The sequence below is a fragment of the Plectropomus leopardus genome, chromosome 24, assembly GCF_026936395.1.
Source record: "Plectropomus leopardus strain MGB_pleo_1.0 chromosome 24, ASM2693639v1, whole genome shotgun sequence".
Taxonomy (NCBI): domain Eukaryota; kingdom Metazoa; phylum Chordata; class Actinopteri; order Perciformes; family Serranidae; genus Plectropomus; species Plectropomus leopardus.
The window spans coordinates 17812334-17826535 of NC_142199.1; the positions used below are offsets into that span (position 1 = coordinate 17812334).

A 14202-nucleotide genomic window follows, 5' to 3' on the forward strand; every position below is an offset into this window, starting at 1 on the left:
CATACAGCCGCTTTTCCAGTTGACTTCCACATCTAAATATTATCCAATGCCAGGGTGTTGACATAAGCACAAGTTAGGATTTGGCAACAAAAGCACATGGTTAGGGTTCGGCAACAAAAGCTCATGGTTAGGGTTCGGCAACGAAAGCACAAGGTAAGGTTCAGCAACAATAGCACAAGTTAGAGTTTGGCAACAAAAGCACATGGTTAGGGTTTGGCGACAAAAGCCAAAGTTAGGGTTTGGCAACAAAAGCACATGGTTAGGGTTTGGCAACAAAAGCACGTTAGGTTTTGGCAACAAAAGCACAAGGTTAGGGTTCGGCAATGAAAGCACAAGTTAGGGTTCAGCAACAATAGCACAAGTTAGGGTTTGGCAACAAAAGCACATGGTTAGGGTTCGGCAACAAAAGCACAAGTTAGGGTTTGGCAACAAAAGCACACAGTTAGGGTTTGGCAACAAAAGCACATGGTTAGGGTTCGGCAACAAAAGCACAAGTTAGGTTTTGGCAACAAAAGCACAAGTTAGGGTTCGGCAACAAAAGCACAAGGTTAGGGTTCGGCAACAAAAGCACAAGGTTAAGTTTAGAAAAACAAAACATCACACCCCCTTCAGTTATGTCTTCTTGGGGATAAAAGTGTAAAAAAAAAAAGGTGGATCTTGGCGTCGGTATTCGACGCCGAAATCACTTACAACGTTCCTTTTTCACAGGTTGTCCTCATTACTCCCAACCTTCCTTTCTTTTCATTATTTGTCCTTTTGCCCCTTTCTGCTACAAGCCTATGTTTAAATCATGAATAAAAATTTCAGACAATTCCAAAAAGACAAACATTTCCATAATAAAAGGAACAGCAAACAGAGAAAAGTGCAAACCGAAGTATGCTTTCTTAAAGACAAACATTAAAAGTGTCAGGTGAAAGAGAGTTGCTGTTGAAAACATTAACATTCAGCAGACACCACCTGTCTGAGCAGCCTTTTGAGACTGATACATCTGACTAACCTTCATATTCTAACAGCTTTTTATTCATTCCACACAACATGCTGAAAAGTTAAAACTTTTTTCCGAGTGTTTGGGCTTTAATCGATTTCACATCGTTCAGGAGACGAGAGGTAAAAAACGTGAAGCAGTCATCACAGTCAAAGTGATAGAAATCTGAAAAAATAGTAAAAAAAAAAAAATACAAGTATATGATGTTCTGTCAGTCCTTTCGATGCACAAGAAGTCGGAAAAAACGGTAGAACGTACGTAGCGGGAGTCACTCGACCAAAATGCGTCACATCACATTGCAGCGGTGGTTTCCAGGATTTCAGGACATTTTTAAATTTTTAGGTGGTTTTTAGGACTTTAGGATATTTCTAGGATTTAAGGATGTTTGTAGAATTTTAGGATTATTTCTAGTACATTTTTTGGATTTTAAGACATTTCGGAGATTTAAGGATGTTTGTTCGGACATTTCTAGTACTTTAGCACATTTCTAGGATTTGAGGACATTTCTAGTACTTTAGCACATTTCTAGGATTTGAGGACATTTCTACTACTTTAGCACATTTCTAGGATTTTAGGACGTTTCTAGTACTTTAGCACATTTCTAGGATTTTAGGATATTTCTGGTAGTTTAGGACATTTCTAGGATTTAAGGATGTTTGTAGAATTTTAGGATATTTTCTATTCCTTTAGCACATTTCCTGGGTTTCGAAGCTTTAAGGATGTTTGTAGAAATTTAGGACATTTCTAGTACTTTAGGCCATTTCTAGGAGTTTAGGACATTTCTAGGATTTAAGGATATTTTCTATTCCTTTAGCACATTTCTTGGATTTTAGGACATTTCAAAGATTTAAGGATGTTTGTAGGAATTTAGGACATTTCTAGTACTTTAGTCCATTTCCAGGAGTTTAGGACATATCTAGGATTTAAGGATGTTTGTAGAATTTTAGGATATTTTCTATTACTTTAGCACATATCATGGATTTTAGGACATTTCGAAGGTTTAAGGATGTTTGTAGAAATTTAGGACATTTCGAAGATTTAAGGATGTTTGTAGAATTTTAGCACATTTCTAGGACTTTAAAACATTTCTAGGATTTAAGAACATTTCTAGGATTTTAGTATGTTCGTAAAATTTCAAGAATTTTAGGACAATTTGAAGATTTAGGGATGTTTGTAGAAATTTAGGACATTTAGCACACTTCGAGGATTTTAGGATATTTCGAGAATTTAAGGATGCTGGTTGAATTTGAGGACATTTCTATTTTTCTAGCACATTTCTAGGACTTTAGAACAGCCATCAGGAGCAAGTTGGGGTTCAGTATCTTGCACAAAGTGGAACAACTACTTTTACCGTAACATTGCAGGCAACATTTTTATAACAAATATAACAAATTTTCCTGCTCGAACCAATCAGTGATCGCTCCATCAACAGCCTGACTTTCTCATTTGTCGCAAGTCATCAGCTAACTTATTCTCCCCTGCAGCAAGTCCCCTCCGCCTCCGCCTCCGCCTCCGCCTCCGCCTCCGCCTCCACCTGCCCTAAGCTACTCCTGTCAAACAGAGGTACTCGTCTCCGGGGCTGATAAGAGACACTGAGCTGCCGTTATTTTCTCCAGCGTAATCAGGAAAGTGTCACTCAGCGCTACGTCCCCGGACATAAATAAACAAACTGAGACCGCAGAACAGACTGAGACGGCAATAATTACTGTCGATTTACAGAGATGAAGGCTGTGAGGTTTCACTTCTCATTTTTTTAAGACCAACCCTGACTTCTCATCCTGACGGACCGCAGCCGGACTGATTCTTCATCACTCCTCTATATTTTCAAAGAAAACAATAAATTTAAACATTTTTTTCCCGAAATGATTCCATATTTAAAAAATACATGGGTCAGGTATTTTAGCAAACAAGGTGAGCTTTAACCCTTTGAAACTTGAGGAATTATTTAATTAATTAATTTCTGTCAAAAACATGGGGCAATGAGGGAATAGTGCGGGAATTATACAGAAATTAATAAAGGAAAAAAAAAGAATAAAATTACGTTAAAATTAGCAAAATAAAACTATAAAAATACAAAAATAGATAAATGGCCTGAAACAAATGCATAAAAAATTATAATAATTCTGCAAAATAATTTACAAATAAATAAGGAGGCTTCCATGATAAATAATATTTAATTATGATAATAAGAGATATAACTCTCTGGAAATTTCCAATTTTAAGTAATTAAGTAGATTTAATGTCATCAGTTTAATACTAGACTAAAGATGACGCAGTCCAGTAAGGTCCTGTGGTAAATCAAGGATTTAATGTCTTAAACTGACAGGTTCTGTTGGTATAACGGAGCTTTTTTTTAACACTTTTTCTCTATATTGTTCCTTTCACATCAGTGAGAGATAATCATCGGACCCTTCCTGTCTGCTCCCACTCTGTAATCTGCACCACCTGTTTACGGTCTCTAAATCCAAGACGACGTCATTATTTCGTGACTCGACAAACATAAAACTGTTTCACATTCACACACTGTCAAATTATGACTTTTTTGTAAAATTATGACTTTTTTGTCATAAAATTATGACTTTTTTGTCATAAAATTATGACTTTATTCTGGTAAAATTATAAACTTTTCCTTGTAAAATTATGACCTTTTTCTTGTAAAATAATGAGTTTTTTCTTGTAAAATAATGAGTTTTTTCTCATAAAATTATGACTTTATTCTTGTAAAATTATGACTTTTTTCTTGTTAAATTATGACTTTCTTCGCGTAAAATTATGGCTTTTTCCTTGTAAAATTATGACTTTTTTCTCATAAAATTATGACTTTTTCTTGTAAAATTATGACTTTTTCTAATAAAAATATGATTTTTTTTCTTGTAAAGGTATGACTTTTATCTAATAGAAATATGACTTTTTTCTTGTAAAATTCTAACTTTTTTCTTGCAAAATTATGACTTTTTTTTCTTGTAAAATTATGACTTTTTCTTGTAAAAACATGACTTTTTTCTTGTAAAATGACTTCTTCACACTGAAATTTAATCTCATAAAATTACAATTTTATTCTCAGAAAATTACAACTTTTTGTCTTGCAAAAGTACGACTATTCTTGTAATATTACGACTTTTCTCTCAAAAATATTACCACTTTACTCTCGCCTCAAAATTTTTTCAAAATCTTTCCCTAAAACTCCTTCGTAAACATCTAATTTTTTTTACGCCAAATTCTGCGAGGCTGTTTATGTCTCTTGAGGAAATCCATTTGTTGATTCACTATTTGCTACAAATAAAAACAACTCAAATCAGCCCAATAAAATGACTCATCAGCTTTCCTTTGGAGGAAGAACAGAGCGAACCACGAGCCGAAGGGATTGACAGGAAGGGCTTCACAGATACGGCCGCCTGCCCTGCTGCTGCTCAGCTGCGTGCCTCCGAACATTTAGAAATGACAATGTTATCAGGGCCGCTCGGGCTCTACTGTGCGACGGGTGGAAGGAGAGCAGGGCTTAGGTTTGCCTTTCTCAAGATAATGGAGGAGGAAAATGAACTGAGAGGACGCCAAATGTCAACAAATGTAGTTATCAGGGAGGCTTGTTGTCACGGAAACGTTGGAGGGTTTGAATATTGTATTACTTCACAAAGCTTGTTTACCTCATCACAGACTGTCTGCATCACATATATACAGCTTCTGTAGCTGCACACTGATCTGATTCAGATTGTTTTTCACATGCACTGCTTCATATATATTTGCACATGCATTAATGCAAAGCGGTATCAAACAAAATTGGAAAGAAAATGAGATTGTGGAGACACGCAGCCGGCGAGGAAAGGAATCCGCGGTCAACCATGCGTGTCATTTATCAGACAAGCAGCAGCAAATAAATAAAAAATCTATTTACGCTGCCAACCTCCCACCCCCTGTGACACGCTGCTGCCTCTGATCGTGCATCGCAGCAACCCCGAAAACAACTGCACGCTGATGCTGTGTACATTTAAAGATAGGTAAGAGACGCCACGGGGGAAAATCAGGTGTCATATAGAATAAAGTTGTTATTAATTCTTTGAAAAAAAAAGGCTGGACTCCTTTCAAAGACAAGGGAAGAAGATAGTGAGCTATTTAAAAAGAAAGGGCCCAGAAATTAGTGAGAAATTAGTAAGAAAATTTAGGAAAAATTGACCTGAAAACAAGCAATAAATAAATAAATAAATAAAATAAAGAAAAAAAACATCATTATAATATATATTTTTTATTATTATTAATATTATTTTATTTATTATTTATTATTATTATTTATTATTATTATTATTATTATTATTATTATTATTATTATTATTATATAACATAATTTTAAATATACAAGTATAAGAATTATGATTATGATTTTATTTAGGATAGCCCTCCTTTTTTAAATAATAGCTAATATTATTATCCCTCTTTTTGGTAACCTTTTTTTTGTGTGTTGTTTTTTGTGTGCTTTTTCTGGAAATTTTCTTGTATTTTTATATTATTTATTTATTTATTTATTTTCATTATTATTATTATTACTTATCTTTTTAAGGTCATTTTCTTGCTATGTTTTATTGTTTGTTTGCTTTTTCCTTTCCTTTTTTAAATTAATAGCGCAAGAAATTCGAAGATTTAGATTTTTTTTTTAAGAAAGCTAGGGAAATTTTCCAGAGAACTTTATAAATTATACATTAGATTTATTTATTTATTATTATTATTTATTCGTTTTTATTATTATTATTTATCTATTTATTTATTAAAGGCCATTTTCTTGTTATGCTTTATTGTTTGTTTGCTTTTTTGCTTTCTTGTTTTTTTTCCTCTTTTTTTGTGTTTTTCTTTTTCTTGTTGCTGCCGTCAGGATTCAAAAATACGCTGGTATTCTGTAATACTTTGATACCACCTAAGTCTTACAGTCCTGTAACTGTGACACTGTGTCTTTAAGGTCAGCTGCCTGTTCCACCAGAAAAAAAACTGAGGCCAAGCTCTGATGGTGCATGCTGTGCATTACATACAACGAGCTTAATAGAGGAGCGCCCACATTTATGACAATATTGACAAATATACCATCGATATTTCAAAATCTGCTGTATACTGCAATACAGTGATACCAGAAAAAAACTGAGGCCAAGCTCTGATGTGCATGCTGTGCATTACAAACAACGAGCTTAATAGAGAAGCGCCCACATTTATGACAATATTGACAAATATACCATCGATATTTCAAAATATGCTGGTATACTGCAATACAGTGATACCAGAAAAAAACTGAGGCCAAGCTCTGTTGGTGCATGCTGTGCACTACATACAACGAGCTTAATAGAGGAGCGCCCACATTTATGACAACATTGACAAATATACCATCGATATTTCAAAATATGCTGGTATACTGCAATACAGCGATACCAGAAAAAACTGAAGCCAAGCTCTGATGGTGCATGCTGTGCACTACATACAACGAGCTTAATAGAGGAGCGCCCACATTTATGATGATATATTGACAAATATACCATTGATAGTTCAAAATGTGCTGGTATACTGCAATACAGTGATACCAGAAAAAACTGAAGCTATGTTGGTGCGTGCTGTGCACTACATACAACAAGCTTAATAGAGGAGCGCCCACATTTATGACGATATATTGACAAATATACCATTGATAGTTCAAAATATGCTGGTATACTGCAATACAGTGATACCACCTAAACCTAACAACAGATTGCTGCATATCAAAAAAAGAAAAAAAGGGTTATTATGAGCTTCTTTTTGTTTTTGGGTGGCAAGGCAGTCTCGTTTTTCTAATTTAAAATTAAAGATAAGAGGAAAGAATAATGACTGGAAGTAAAACCTTGAAAGATAACACAGATACAGAGAAAATGAAGACAGATTGCTTTCAAAAGATTGATCCTTGCATTAATTGCAATAATTTACTTGGATCCATTTCTAGTCATTTGAGTCAAACGATATCTAGAAACGTTGATATGAGACATTATAAATATTTCCATGTCACACCAGCACTGCTAAAAAAACCTTCCTCACTGATTCCAAGGACACTCGCAGGCTCCGGCCATCTCTCTAACATTTTCACAGCGACTCTGTGAAATCTTTATGACGGCTTTAATTTGCTGTGTGGCCCCGGCGGTAGCTGCAGGGGCAGGACGAATGCTGTATCAATTCCACACGCTAATGTGACTCACTTAACCAACAGGGCTTTCCACGCAGACCGCCGCGCAGACTGCCGGCCCCTCCCGGAGATATTTGTGCTGCTGACAGCAAACTATTCAAACCACTGTAGTGCCCTCTCCGCTAGGGGCCAAGGAGAAGTGCCAGCCCTCCTGAAGGTAAAGCAATTAAGTGGATTATTTCCCTCCGTACTGCAGGGGAGACGGGAATGCTGGGGTAGCGTATTGTAAAGGAAGCCTCGGGGCCAAAAACCACAGGACTCATTTATGAAATAAAGCTTCTGCATTTAGCTCAAGTTCATCTGAGGTGGATTTTACCTGTTTGTGATACTACACTGTCCAAAGATACAAAATGAATCTAACTATAAAGCACAAAATCGGTCTGTTTTTTCGTATGTATATTTAATTTAATTTAAGAATGGTTTATTCAGTCTACTTCAAATTTGGAGGGTGTATTCCTGGGGGCCCAAGGATGTGCAATATCAAATTTGGTGCAATTCGGATATGCGGCACATTCGATATTAACCCTTAAGGATCGTCTGGTGTATTTTACATGTTTTTTTTCTTTTTTTCTTTTTTTTAATACAATTTAATAATTTTAATAATAATAATTATTATTATTAATAATAATTTTTATATATTATAATAATAATAATAATAATAATAATTATAATTATTATTATTATTATTATAATAATAATAATAATAATAATAATAATATCATGATTATTATTACCTGAAACTTTGAAGAAATAAAATAAGAAAAATAACAAACAAAACAACCCAAAAGAACAAAAACAAAACAAAAGAAAAAAAATTAATATATAGTAAAAACTATGGGTCCCTAATGGTCCCTTTTAAATAAAGAAATAAAATAAAATAAAATAAAATAAAATAAAATAAAATAAAATAAAATAAAATAAAATAAAATAAAATAAAATAAAATAAAATGAATTAAAATAAAATTAAATTAAAATAAAATAAAATAAAATAATACTGTGAATTACTTGTGAAAGCAGCACAAAAAAGTGATGTCGATCTAGGCTTCAAAGGGTTAAAAAGTGCCAATAGAATATAAATAATATAAAAGGCATGTTTCATGTTTAAATGCATTAAACATTATCCAGCACTACCAAAATATCACAATGTTTACTGTATGTAAGCTTTCTATGATGAGATATCGTGACGATATTTCCCTGTCAGCCCCGGCTCTCTTTGCTGTCTGTCTTGTGCAGCTTTTCCAGTTTATTCCCCCGCTGTTCCCCTGGCACACACTCTCAATTTCATTTAATGCTCTCACAGGTAGCCCGGGCCTCCTGGGCCTGAAAATTGCTGCTGACAACATGCTTGTGAAAGCTCCGCTCGTAGCAGCATGTGTCCTACTGGGACACGGAGACTGTAAGCTCAGGGACCAGTAGAGCGAGGATGTTTTCCCGTGGCAGTACACCTCCTTACAGAGGTCGTTTTACTACCGCCGTTTGGTAAATGGAAAATAAATGGAATAAAATAAGTTCCTGTTAAACCGCCCTGTCGCTAAGCCCCGCCCTCGAACGGCACGAGCCAATCACATTTCGCGCTGCTACACAATGCACTACACAGCCTGTGGTTTATTTCAATTTAAGTAGGGGCTTGGGGTAAATGCAACACTGATTCATAGTGTATTTATTTTTTAAATTTATTTTATATATTTATTTTTTATATAGCCGGATTTTGAAAAGTGCATTTCTTGTGCAGAGCGGTATGAGTGTGAGTATTTTTTACACCGCACAAACTGTGATTTAAAAAAAAAAAAAAATCTACTTAGCATGTAGTATATTAAAAATAACTCATTTTTGATAAACATCCTGAAATGTAAAGTGCTAAAACTCTAAAAATTAATGAATATTCGATATTCATGATTGGGACAGAGGTTGGTTAAAAAACAAACAAAATATATATATATAATTTTTTTTGAAAGCTTGATTTTATAAAGCTGTATTTTGAAATAATTATAATAAAATAAAATATCATTGTTATTAATAATAATCATAATAATAATAAATAATGATAATAATAATAAAATCAATACATTATTTTTATTGGTATTACTATTAATAATATTATAATTATAAAAGTAATTTATTAATATTAATTTCATTATAACAATAGTAATAACAACATAATAATAATAATAGTAATTATTATTATTATTATTATTAGTAGTAGTAGTATTTTCATAACGCTAATAATAATAATAATAATTGTTATTATTATCATTATCATTATCCTAGTATTTTTATAACACTAATAATAATAATAATAATAATTATTATTATTATTATTATTATTGTTATTATCTTTATTATTATTAGTAGTAGTAGTAGTAGTAGTATTTTTATAATGCTAATAATAATAATAATAATAATAACAATAATAATAATTATTATTATCTTTATTATTATTATTATCATTATTATTATTAGTAGTAGTAGTAGTAGTAGTAGTAGTAGTAGTATTTTTATAACGCTAATAACAATAATAATAATAATAATAATAATTTATTTAATGTAGTATATTGAAAACTTTTTTTTTATCGAAAAATTGACAAAAACTTGGCATTTATAGGGTTAAACGAAGGGATATTTCATATTTATGATTACGGTCGATGCTGGTTGAAAAAATAAACTCAATGACAGTTAAAAAAAAGAATATTAATGTGTGATTTTTTTTTTTTTTTTGCATTTATTTTGACACACAGAGTGTGTGTGTGATATTAAAGCGCGGCCCTAAAGGGTTAACAACACATGAAACGCAGTTTTTTATATTCGGTGGAAGCTGCTCTGAGCAGGTGGTTTTTGGGGGGGTAAAGGGTCATTTTTTCGGTCTGACCCTCCTTCACCTCATCGTTTCTGCATCAGTGGCTCCGCTGCGCACAACAGATGGTTATCGCCGCTCTCCTCGACCAGTCAGGGCCGGGCCAGCTCCTCCGCTATCAGAGAGAGAGGCTGATGTCGAATTTCACACCCCGTGGCATCAGGATTAGCGAGAGCGGGAGCTGACGGACAAGGCAGGTGGAAGGTCGGTGCTGTCTGCTGATGCCTAACAAGCAGGGCACGTCAGTGAACGCATCGCTGGGCTGTCCGTGTTTTCAGCTGGGATCAACTCTTAACTCTAATTTCCTTTTTTTTTTGAAATTTTAAAAAATAAAAATAAATAAATAAAAATATAGAAAATTACCTGAAAATAAGCAAAAAAACAACACAAAAAAAGAAAGAAAAAAATTACCTGAAAAAAAATCGGTAATATTATTTAATATATGATTTTTTATGGAATTTTATGTAATTTATTATGTAATTATAACTATAGTTGCATTGTCTCATTGTCATCAAAAATAAAATAACACCCCCAAAACACAAAATGATTTACAAAAAATATTTGAATAATAATACAAGAAAATAAGCAAAAGAAAGAAAAAAAATTACCTGAAAAAAAAGTTTTCTGTAACATTAGTTAATATATTATTTATATTTATAAATATATATAATATATATATAATATATTTTTATATAATATATTATATATATATTTTTTATGTAATTTATTATGTAATTATAACTATAGTCGTGGTTATAATGATTGCATTTTTTGTCTCATTCAAAAACTCAGAATTGGTAGAAAAAAATTAAATAACACCCCCAAAACACAAAATGATTTACAAAAAAATAAATAAAAAAAAATACAAACAAAAAATAAATAAATAAAAAAGTATACTAAAAATAAGGAAAAAATAGATAAAAATAAAGGAAAAATATTATAATATAATATGCATATTTATAATATTTTTTTCCCTAGATATTTTTTTGTCTCGCTCAAAAACTCAAAATTGTTAGAAAAAATATAATAACACCCCCAGAACTCAAAATGATTTAAATAAATAAAAACCTGAAAACACCCCTCGAAAATAAAAATATATAAAATCTATAAAAATAAAAAAAATCTACTACTACTAAAAAAAATAAACTAAAGATTTGTTAAAAATTGAACAGACCACCCCAAAAAAACTTAAAATTATTTTTAAAAATTGACAAACCACCCAAAACTCAAAAGTATTATCATAAAATGAAATCATCAAATACTCAATATTATTAAAAAAAAAAACAAACAAGAAAAACACTGAAAAATATTTTTTAAAACATCTAAAAAATAAATTACAAAAAAGAGGGGGAAAAAATAAAAATAGCACAAAACACCCCAACAACCCTTAAAATTATTATTTTTTTATTATTTAAAAAATACCCCAAACTTGAAATTAAAAAATGAAGGACCACCCTCCTCACAATTATTAGAAAATAAAAAATTAAATTTAAAAGAACACCCCTAAAAGCTGCATTAAAATTATTTTATAGTTACATTCCTCCACTGGATTTTGGGCATGTATTATCTATGTTCAATTGTGTATTTTAATGAGTTATTTCTCCCGAGACAGAAGATTTGACGCCTGACGGGAACATTTCACTGAGCAAATGTGGTTCTTCTTTGTTGGTGGCAGACGGGATGATGATCTGTCCGCTCAGCTGATTAACGCTGACACCACCAGTGGAGTTTAAATACAATCTAGCATTCAATCTGGCTAAAATTAAAGGTCAATATTAGTAAAAGTGATGCTGTGGTGTGATAGGCGCTCTGATGGACAGTTGGGGGTGAAGGGACCCAGAGGAGAGCCAGGTTATCAGCGGAGCTTCAGGCCGTACCCTGGATGCAGGGTGGAAGGCGGAGGGTAAGAGGTGCAGTATCAACTCCTCCACATCACAGAGCGCCGGCTGTTTGCCAGACAGAGATCTGCGGCGGCGGTTTTGGGCCGACAGACACATCCCTTAGCGGCGGCGTGCCATCCACGCCTCACGGAGCACATCGGCTTATACCTCGTCTGAAATTCACTTTTGCTCCCAGTAGATTAAACTCACACTTCAGTTCATCTCACAACACCCCGCTTAACAGGGACACGTAAATGATGGGTTCCTTACTCGCCCCGCATGCAAAGTATGCACAATGGCTCCTTTTTTTTTTTTCTTACACATTAATACTGTTTACCACACGCTCCATAAATAACAGTTAACAGTTAAGCGAAAGTGAATATTCCCGAGTGGGATAAAAAGATGAAAAATCAGAGTGCACCTGCCGCTTTGGCTTTTGGTGATGATAGCTGGAATTTGAATTAATGTGAGGATTAAGTGCACTTGACTTTTGCAGCCAGTGAAAATATTAGCAGACGTTTGCAATCAGAGCAAATGAAGCAGGATGGAGCAAAGCTGAGCAAAGCTGTGGTGCCGCTGCCTCGGGACTGTGTCTCAGGGCACGGGCACATGCTCGAGCTACAACAAACACAGACGTACCTGACGTCCACTGAGAAATGCTCCTGCAAAGTGCACAAAACGCATTTCTGATTAACTAATTCATTAGACAGATATTCGTATCCACGGACATATTGACATGCTGCAACAACACCTTGCCACGACACGTTGCCACAGTTGAACTATATATACACGTTACCACAGGTTGACTACAGTAACACGTTGCCACAGTTGGACCATAGTAACACGTTGCCACAGTTGGACTGTAGTAATATGATGCCACAGTTTGATCATATAAACAGGTTGCCACAGTTGAATCATATATACACATTGCCACAGGTTGACTACAGTAACACGTTGCCACAGTTGGACCATAGTAACACGTTGCCACAGTTGGACTGTAGTAATATGATGCCACAGTTTGATCATATAAACAGGTTGCCACAGTTTGACCATATAAACACTATGCCACAGGTTGACTACAGTAACACGTTGCCACAGTTTGACTATGGTAACACGTTGCCATAGTTTGACTATAGTAACACATTACCACAGATGGACCATATGAACATGTTGCCACAGTTGGACTATAGTAACATGTTGCCACAGTTTGACCATATTAACACATTGCCACAGTTGGACTATAGTAACACGTTGCCACAGTTGGACCATAGTAACACATTGCCACAGTAGGACCATAGTAACACGTTGCCACAATAGGACCATAGTAACACGTTGCCACAGTAGGATTATAGTAACACGTTGCCACAGTTTGACCATATTAACACGTTGCCACAGTTGGACTATAGTAACACGTTGCCACAGTTGGACTATAGTAACATGTTGTCACAGCTGGACCATAGAAACATGTCGCACAGTTCAATCACATTAATGTGTTGAAACTTGAGCAAATTGGCTTGATTTCTTTTTCTTTTTTGTTTGTTTTCATACTACTTTCTTACATTTAAAGAACTTTTTCACAGTATTTTCCATGACTTCATACAATGAGTTCTACGTGACGCTCAACATGTTTGGAAATTTTACGGACATTAATTTCATCAACAGCCAAAACAATGTGTATTCAAAACTTTGCAAAAACTTTCTTTTAATTCTACAGCATGTCCAGGCATGAAAAAAAAAAAAAAAAGTATTTCAGATTTCATAACTTGTTGCCACAGTTGGACCATAGTAACACGTTGCCACAGTTGGACTATAGTAACATGATGCCACAGTTTGACCATATAAACACTATGCCACAGGTTGACTACAGTAACACGTTGCCACAGTTTCACTTGAAACCAAAAGTAAAAAAAAAAAAAAAGTAAAAAAAAATAAATAAATAAATAAAAGAGTATTTCAGATTTCATAACTTTTTCCAGGAATTCCATAACATGGGAACCCTTTTAAAAAGACTTGTTTTTATTTAAAGGTGGTGTATATTATGAAGAAATAAACTTTATAATTCTCAAAATTCTGACGTTTTCTTATTATCAGCATTTGTAGTTTTGCTTTTAGTAATTAAGTACATTTAATATCCTAAAATTACTTTTGATACTTAAGTACAGTAAATATCAGATTCTTTAAGACTTTATTCAAGTAATATTGACTTTAACTTATACCAAAGTCATTTTCTGGTGAGATATGTGTATTTTTACTCTAGTATGGCTTTCGGGTACTTCATCCACCACTGTCTTTATAACCTGAG

General features: G+C 33.6%; 1 protein-coding gene across 5 annotated transcripts in view; it reads right to left on the reverse strand.

Moving 5' to 3' along the window:
- LOC121963598 (double-stranded RNA-specific editase 1-like) overlaps nt 1–14202 on the reverse strand; it is a 50526-nt gene that overhangs the window by 16226 nt on the left and 20098 nt on the right. The gene's annotated exons all lie outside the window — the stretch shown is intronic.